Source organism: Montipora capricornis, chromosome 12 (assembly GCF_036669925.1).
Source record: "Montipora capricornis isolate CH-2021 chromosome 12, ASM3666992v2, whole genome shotgun sequence".
Taxonomy (NCBI): Eukaryota; Metazoa; Cnidaria; class Anthozoa; order Scleractinia; family Acroporidae; genus Montipora; species Montipora capricornis.
Window position 1 is genome coordinate 35,144,938 of NC_090894.1, and position 10,000 is coordinate 35,154,937.

The following is a 10,000-nucleotide window of genomic DNA, read 5'->3' on the forward strand; positions in this document are numbered from 1 at the left end:
CCCACTTTCTCTCAACCTATCAAAATGGCGCTCAATGATCAATTGTAAAGATGTTGGCCTTCAACTCGTATTCTATCAAGTCTTAGCGTAAATACATTGGATATTTAGGTCGTTTTAACAAGACAAACCAGAAATGACTAAAAAGAGTGTTTAAGGCTGCATTATTAAAAGCCAATTCTTAGCAGAAAATGCTATCGATATTCTGCTTTGTAAACAACAACATGGAATATTCATCGCTCCAAGTTTGTGAGTTCTTGTCCCGGAAATACAGTAGCAAGATTTTTTCGATTTTGGGGTGCGGGTAATCTGTTGAACGTTTTTTCCCCTTGTGACAAAAATAGACTGCTGCGGGTAATCGTCCGGAAATTACGGTAATGTTTTTGAACACGTAGAGTTTCCCGAACTGGAATTTAGACGCGATATTTGGTTAGTATCATTATGATAAACAACGATATATAATTTCTTGCAAAACCTTGTATGCATTTCTTAATTAGCAAACTCTCATTCAATTACAGAAAGAATCCATTACTGGATGTGCATATTGTTATACTGTATGGCCGCAGTTTCTGCGGTTTTTGTGTTGAGGAGATGAAGGAGTCGACAAGGGCATCATCTTGCCAGTTGTGTAGGCAAACAGTCAATGCCATTTACCCTAATCGAAAGGCCAACAGCATGCTGTCTACCTTGGGAGGGTAGTTGTTGCTGGTGCAACGCATCATTCCCTCTCGACACCGCCAAACAGCACGTTCGGCAGTGCAATGACCTGAAAATCATATGCAATGCATGCAAGCAAAGGGTCAAATGCGGTGATGTTCTTCACGATGAAGTCTGCCCGCATAGAAAAACGGAGTATGATTGTGGGCAATTGGTTTACCGTGGAGAAATAGAGGAACACAGGGAGAACGCATGTCCTCTGAAGAAAGTGCCTTGTTCGTTAAATTGCGGAGAACTAGTGAGGCGCTAATTTTTTTTTATCTTGATATACCTTATTTAAGGCGTATACATCTGTAAGGATTGCCGGCAAAGAACAAAAAACGAAGAATATTATATTTTCCGAGCCTGTGTTAATAGTTCACAGCTCACCACGTGGTGAGAGAAATGACGCAACAAAAAAAACCTAGATGAGTGAAATTTAGATCAGGTAAACGTACTCAATTCAACATAACTAAATTAACTTTTGCAGCTGATGCCTTTTTCTTCGGTCGCACGAGAGCATAAAAGGCGAAATATTTGTAACTTCTTACATACAGAGTTTTTCGTTTTTTGTTAAAATTGACAAAGTCAGGAAAGGAAGTGATTTACTGAAAAAAAAATGGGGGTCACTGAACATTCAAGAGAGTAAAATCGCTGCGAAGTTCTCAAAGCGATTGTATATTCTCACTGGCATGTCCTTGCCTGACATTTCCGAGATGACCTGGGTCCACAGCTATCCCCTTGCCTGAGCGAGGATCAGACTCTAGCTCGATGCCATGCCTGTTTTGTTTTGGTGGTCTGCGATGCACGACGTGTCCTTGACATGCGCAAAAAAAGGCGCAGTAGCAATGCGCGCGAACATCCTTAAGGAACACAATTTCAATCTGTCCGGGCCCCAGATAGAGTAATAGCTGTCTTTCCAAGGTTTAGCATAAGGTCATTGATGTTGAAGTGAGGATATAATAAATCAGTGCTGAATATGAAAAAGGCGTTGCATAGCTTGGTGACGTTGATAATGGTGGACACTGTGGTGTATCAGTAGAAGGAGAAAATAGAAGAAATACAAGGTCGATTTTTACATCAATGTGGTCACCCTTTTTTTAATGTAACAAACTGCCAAGAATGACGTTTTTTAGTCTAGCATAAACGTAATTAAAGCTTTGGTCTTTTCATAATTTAATGTTTTGAAAACTAAGACCAATCACTTGGCATTTAGCACAATTGACATATATCCCATTTCTAATGAATCAATGTTATTTGACGATAAAATATACCAATTTACTAGATTAATCTCGGATTCATAAAGTGCGTTCGACACTGAGTCGCTTAGCTTGTTTGTTTCCGTAGGGTTCCAGCTAGAAAACAAAGAACGTGGCAATAAAAGAGACTGTCATAAATACGCGTGTGAGAATCCACGCAAGGGAGCCCCTGCAAACAACAAAATGAATTTTTGGGGAGGCTATTTTGGTTTTCCATGGAAAGAAATTTGTCACCCAATCGGAACAAAATTAGAACTCGTTCTCCTGCGATCGAACGTAATTAATACTTCACTTCTCTCAAAGCGATTGGTTGCCGTCTCACAGCTTGGTTTGCCCTAATGTTGCTGTGATGTGTCCGATAGTTGCTTGTGGTCAAATTATACGGAGACACGAGAGGGAAGAGCATAACCAGGAAAAGATAGCCCTCCATTTTCGCCTCCTCCGTAGAGAAAGAGTAAATTTGTTGTGGAGAGCAAACAAAGTAAGTTGCGAATACCCAAGATATTATATATTCTTTACTATGTTTGTTATGTCACTGAGTGTTCCAGAGTAATTAACGACCACGTGTAACGACTTTCGATCCCGTTTTTCAGGTTTCAATCAATCAAATGAATTTTATACCATGTTCTCTTTGCCTTTTAACCACATTATTTGATGTCAAGCTCCCAACAAACAAATTAACAAAAGTTACATGGGATCGGTTGTAGGGAATGTTGGATGTGGTTCCCTTCCGCGTTGGCGAAAAAACAGCAGTCATGCATTGGAGACTAGGAGAGGTGTCTGTCGTTGTGGAAACGTTTCCCTTGGCATCCCCTGTATTTGAAAGGTTTGGTAGAAGGTGGAAGATGATGTTCCAGGATCGCACTATACCTTTGGTCTACAGTCAAGGCCTGGAGAAAATCGCGGTAATCTTACGGCAAGTATTGACATAGAGCATACCTATGTCATGAAAAAAGAAACCTTGAATCACTGCGCAATTCTCTACGTTAGGTGATACATCCGAAGTTTAAAATATCTATTGAAAGACTAACACTTGCGAGGAGACCCAACCAAATGATCGTTTTCCATCAACAACTCAGCAGTATTTTGGTGCCAATAGACAATATTTGTATTTTCAGTATTGAACTGAGACTTAGCTTGGATGTGTCCCTAAGAATTGAAGAGCGCGACATACAAGTGTTGCGCTCTTCCCTTTTAATTAAATACACAGAAATGAAATCATTATGACATTGAGAAGTTTACAACAGTATATGAAATGTGCTTCTGTTTTTGCGAATTTTTCGATATAGGTTTGTTTTGAAAACAAGAGATGGTTGTAAGGAGGTGTACAGAGACAGATTGTCAGACAGCATCCTTCTCAAAGAAGGCGAGTATACTCAGGTAACAACCAGATCTGCTACCCCTCCGGAGTCAGTGACAGTAAGAATCGAAGTGGTAGAACCAAATTATAGGTAGGTATATCCTGTACAGATTGTAACCTCTTTGTTGTGAAATAACATGACTATCATGGACAGAAGGGACAATGACAATAACTTCCAGATTGGCCGTTATTATAAGAGAAACTCGTCTAGTATAAAGACGGACAGGAGACGCATTATGCGTCTTGTGCCCATCTTTCTAGCGGAGCACCATCGGTAAGAACATATGGTAAACCATCTGCGCTTGTGCGTACAGCCACCCTTCAATGTATACCAATGTGATTTTTTTAGGGGCGACAACTTAAATATTAGACTTTCATATAATTATTATTATTATGATTCATTTGCGCCGGTCAAAACAAGGTTGCCGCTGACCATATCGCGGGCCCAAGTTTAAAGCTCATAGAGGTCAGCTTTTTTTTTAAAGTTAACCGTTAACAAGCAGCAGACAGATAACATGCATATGAGAGACATAACTCCTACGGAAGGATTACGCGTCTCTAGTAGAAAAACGGTCATTTGCCAGTTTAAAGCCAAACTACAACGAGGTTTTGATAAAGGATATTAGTGCTTCAATGGCTCATCCTGTGAGGTGATTGTTTATAACTTGTTTGCATCTGATGTTGACTCTTTTCACATGTTTTATTGACACACAGACGCTGATGTTGATGTTACATGAAGAATCCTTCACAAAGGGGCATTCTCTTTCCCGCTCAAGGAAGCACACTTATCAAAATTATTACGATGTAGCTCCATACCATTTTATCATTTTAAATCACTTTTTTTTTAAAAATAAAAGAAAAGGAAGGAAGCTGACAGAACACTGGTTTGGATGAAGAAATAAACAAGTCGCTGTGCATAATCTTAAATTCAGAATGTTTGTGTATTTAAGGCAGGCCTTAAATACACAAAAAACTGCGATAGAGAGTTTTGTTTTTCTTGGTTCACTCTTTGAGAAAAATTGTTATGGATAATCGTTCTTGGCAAGGATATGTAAGACACTTACTTTCAAACATCTGAACCTAAAATTGCTTCGTCGTCTTAATTAAAAATGAATAAGTAAACCGTGGCTGTGGTGTTCAGTGATCATTCCTTGAGGTTAACCCGTATAAAGGAATGCCCTTTCCACTGCCAATGGCGAGGTTCATTGCCGAAGCCAAATGACAATTAGAAGATATTAAGCTATTAAACTGCAGTTGTATGATTCAAAACATCATCCAACCTTGGTGGTTTTATTGACGTTTGTAAGTAGAGACCCAAATTTATGAGTCTACTGTTCACACACTTTAATTGTAACAAAAATGATCAGTGATTTAGAGGAATAACTACATGCATCATTAAAGTATATGTACCGTATTTTTTTTAGTTGCCATGAAAGAGTATAAAGAGACACTCCGGAAAAAGTTTTTTGATGGGACAGCAGTGAAAGCTCCTTAGCAGCCAGTTATGGTTTGATGTATTTGGGGATCTCTCTTTGCAGACCTGTGGTTTAACTGAAATGTTTTAAAGCTTTTTTTGTTTTTAAATTTAAAACAAGAACCCAATCGATCCAAAGATTTTGGCATGAACGAAATGTTTAGGTTCATGAAATAAAAAAATGTAACTGCTTTGAAATCTGTAGCCTATTTTTTTTGTCTGTGAGCTATGGTGATAATTGTTAATAGCTTGACTACAATGGATTTTTTGTAGTTTCCAGTACATTTGTGATTTGCTGGAATATTATTTTACAGGAGCAGGATATTATAACCTTGTTTCTTGTGTTCCATGTGTGTACTAGTCCTATTTCTCAAATTCAAGCATTAGGCATGAGATGTGCAATTCCTATTTCAATACTGTTTAGGGGCTAATCAAAGCCTATTTGCATCCTATAATATTTCTATGTGAGTGCTATGTGAATGCAATTTTGCTATGGATCCTCAATTTCAGTTAGGTAGACTCTATTCACACTGTACGTAAGTGCTATGAAATAGTTATGTTCGTCCTACATGTATTTCCGTGTTTTATTACAGCTATGTAGGGGCTATTTGTAGCCTATTTACACCCTATGTTATCACTATGTAAGCATTCAGGCCAATGTCTTGGCCTTATCATACACTATATGTATGTGTTATGTATTTTCTGTTTCGAAGCTATGTAGAAACTATGTTGAAACTATTTTTATTTTTGAACACAGAAAACCCCATAACATAGCCTTCACATATGCTATGTACAGGTTCCATTTGACTAGGTAAAACATTATAGTATATGACATTCCTTTTTATATCTTCTTAAAGCTAAAGATGTAACTATGAGCCTGTAATAATACCAAGAACAATTTCCCATTCGATTCCGAGAAAATAAGTTTCAAAGTTCACAGTAATTGTTCAAACATAGGTAAAATTTCATCATCAATTTCCTTTCAACATCATCTTTTAAGTGATTCATATGAACTTCAAAATTTGTTTCCACATTTGGTGTTGTTACATGTAGAAATCACCTCTTTCGATAAGATATTGAGAACAGTCAAACAGACGTTTACAGCAGGATGCAAATGATCATGGTACAAACATTTTGTCCCCTTGTTACTTGAACTGCTGGTGGATTCCTTCTAATAACACCTTTTAATCGATTTGGCCAACAGCCTGCCTACACTTATGCAGACCATAATTTAAAATGTAAAAGCACTTGATCAGTCTTTTTCAAAATGATTTGGGAAATGTGCTGCTGATTATTTTGTAATACTGCAATATCCAACAATGGAAAGGGACCTCATATTAACAAACATCTCTCAAAAGAGAATTAAGGTACATGTAAAAACAACCAAATTGAAGGGCTAAGGGTAGAAATGGAGTAAAAACCCCTCATCTCCCTCTCCAAGTTGCTTATATCAGCAGAGAACTCAATTATAAGCAACTGGGAATCGTATGGGCTACTCCTGTGCATAGAACTTGGCTATGGTTTAGCTATGGGTATATGTATTGTTCCTTATATTTCTCATAATTTATGCAGCAATTCCTGGATCCAATGGAATTTATATGGACTTGAATCAAGGATCCCATAGCATTTCCATATCAAATACAAGTATACCCAGCTACTATGGAAATTATATGGAATTTTGCCAAATACGTAGCAATCCCATAGAACTACTATGGGACCATTTCCCATCCAGATTCTATGATATGGGAATGGTATGGGGCACACCCATACCATTCCCATACAAGATTCTATGGTTAATGTACGGATTTTTGCCAAATACGTAGCAATCCCATAAGAAGAGACAATAGAATGACAGCATTTCAAGACAGTGACTGGGTATGGGTTTGCTATGGTTTGCAATAGCCCACATCAAATCCACATAATAAACATATATGGGCCATAGCTTTGCCCATACCATTTCCAAACGAGGACCATATATGTCCCATACCATTTGATTCCGTAAGGGATCATTTATACAATGTTAAATATGTCTTTAAGTCCTAGAAAGTTGAACTGTCAACACAGTTTTTTTAATATTGAGGTGAATCTTGTTGTCTTGATGTCTTGCAGTTCAAGCAAAATATGGTGTGGGTGAGCAAACAGCATTGCTGGTAGTGGTTCCCTCACAATATTTTAAATGGTAAGAAAAATGAACCCTGTACCCTATAAACCCTGTATGTACTAAGCACTCATTCTTTATTATTCACCAAACGTAATCATATATTATTTCGGTGTATCAGGCAGTAAACGTTTTTGCTTATGTTTTTGGAAATTTTTTTTTTCACTTTTCATCACAGAAACTAACATAAATGAAGGAAGAGTCCAAGAGGCACTGGTGAATGCACTACAGATGGGTAAATAAATTGTTGTTTTGAGGCTCCTTAGATAAAATAGCCTGATGGTAGATAACAACAGTATGCTTATTATAACCGAATTTTAAATAATGGGCACATAGTTTTTCATTGAGTGATTAACCCGTTGACTCCTGGGGGTTCTCCATTGACGAGTAAAATAGTCTGGCATTAGACAGAGCAAAAGTTTGGCTGGTTTTGGTCAGGTGTCAAAGAGTTAAAATGCCACTAGTACAAATACAATGCTGTTTCTATGAATTCTATTGTGCAAAAGAGTAGGACTTGGAATTTTTCAATAGAAAGATACAAGCTTGTTGCACTTGCTAAGAGCGATAAATGGGGCTTAATTTATTATAAAATATTTTTTCCCACAGACATAACTTAGTCAATTGGAAGAGGAATTGTAGGAGATAGCCTGCTTCAAAATCTTCCAGGTGCTCTGGAAGCTAATGTTACTGTCTCTAAGATTCCAAGGCATACAAGTTTTTTACTTTAGCTCGGTGCTCATTCGTTTGCTAGGGCTGTCAAATGATGCTTTATGGTTAGAATCCATAGAAACATTGTTGTATTCGTAATAACCGCATTTTGAAATTTCAGTTTTAATAAGCGTACAGTTTTAATCTGGCATTAGACTATTTTTGTCAGAAGAGTGCTACAGCATCGTGTTTTAGAAACTATATAGTAATAAACTATATATAGATAAGGATGTCTTCACCAATAATAACAAGAAACAAGAGTGTTGATGTTGTTTGCTTGTCCAGGCATTTGACCTTTTGAAAATCTAAACATAATATTAATTTTAAGCCTATGCATTAAGTGTTTTTTCTTTAATATTTGCTTTGCATGTCTTCTCCTAGAATCAATTTGACAAGAACCAGTTCGAGTCATGACAAGGTAGTAACTTTAAGAAAACTAATATCGAATCTGATGCATATCAGCAAGGACTATACTTGATGTAAAGGGGGAGATCAATTTACGAAAATATGGTTGGTTTTCACAGTTAAAAGCAATCAGCAAGCATAATTGTCTTACTCTCAGGTCAAAGGGGTTATAAGTGGATGTGGAGGATGGAAATAAACCAATCTGCCCCCCTCTGAAACTTGTTGTTAGAATATTACTTTAAATTTTCTCACTTGATAAAAATAGCAGCACTTGTATCATTGTATGCACCTTACCTGAATACACAAGTCAATAAGTTGATTGACGTGTGTGATTAATTCTTATTTTGGTCTTCAGGCAATGAAGGAGTCCCTCATAATTATTGAGAATAGTGAAGTCGAAGTAAGTTAAATTTGCTATGAAATTTTGTACTTGATAATTTTATTAGTACCAAAAATCAGTGCTTTCATGAAAACAATAATATTATATCACTTGGTAGGAGTGTGCCTTGTCTAGAATACTACAACAGCTATACTCACCATTACGTCACCAGGTATCATTAATGTGCGAACCAGCGGTTTATTGTCTGTTGAAACAAAGCATGCTTTTGTTCTGTGGTTGGCAAAATTTACGTATCAAAAGAATTGTTTATAAAGAGTGAATATTGCTATTAGTAAAAAAGTTATTTTCCCTCTTGTGAAGCATTCTAGTAATGTTGAAAGAAAAAGGTGCTGAAATGCATAATGTCAATAGAAGTTTTTTTATCAAATTGTTTTATAATTTATTTCATTCAGTAATTAATTTACTTCCTTCTAGGACACTAACTCTGTCAACAGGGATGATTGTGAGGATTCAGAGGTATGCATAGCAACATATCTACTCGCCCAAAAATTGCCATTGGACTTCATTAGTTTGGATTTGCCAGACTGGATTATTTCAGATCAGTCGCACTGAATTGGTTTGGACTACCCGGACTGGATTGTTTTGGACTGGCCAGATTGGATTGGTTCAGACTGACTGGGCTACCTTATTATATATGTAGGTTCCAAATTAACAATGCACGTCGACAACGCAATGAAAATTTATGTTACACTAAATTAAGACAGATTTTTCAAAAGTTAGGATTACATGCATTAAATTTTTCGATAAGCATCTTGCTTTATTTACTGCGATTTTCATAATTCTGCGAACTCACACTTAACATTTCTGGACACCAAACTGCGTTTTTGCTTTCGTGCATAAAACCTTCCAAGACCAGTCCACGGATGTTTCTAAGTTTTTTTAAAGCCGAAAATTTTGTTTTGAAGCCTAACTAGACCCTATCAATTCAAAAGATCTTTCAAAGGCTCAGTTTGTTGCAGTATCAAGACGAATTTGCTGCACTTACAAAATCTCAACATGCATATGTATCATGGAGAAAAAGAAGCACTTACAGTAGTTGGCTTTTAGGATTGCTCAAAGGGATCTAGTGAGGAACTAATAAGGTTTTGTAATGATATAGAGGTTGATTTAAAATAACAATATTGTAAAATAGCGTTCATTTAATTTACATGGACATTTATTAAGTTACATTAAATTAACACGAATTTTATAAAATCCCATCAATAAAGTGCGTTGTTAATTTCCTATAACAAGGTAGATTGGTTCAGACTGGACGGAATAATTTGGACTGGCCGGATTGGATTGGTTCGGTCTGCCTGGACTGGATTGCTTTAGACTGGGCGGACTACATGTATTAATAAGCACCAATTCAAAGGTATTTTTGCCCCGGTTTATGATTATGCAGGAAATATAGATCTTAACAATTGTTACTGAATTGGGGGTAACCACTCATTTTTCAAAGATAATTGATGAATAATATGTGTAAAAACCTTTAAAATAGCAATGTGTGGCAAGCAATGTATGGCATTCTTTCTCAATTGAAGCTTAATTATCTCTGAAAAAT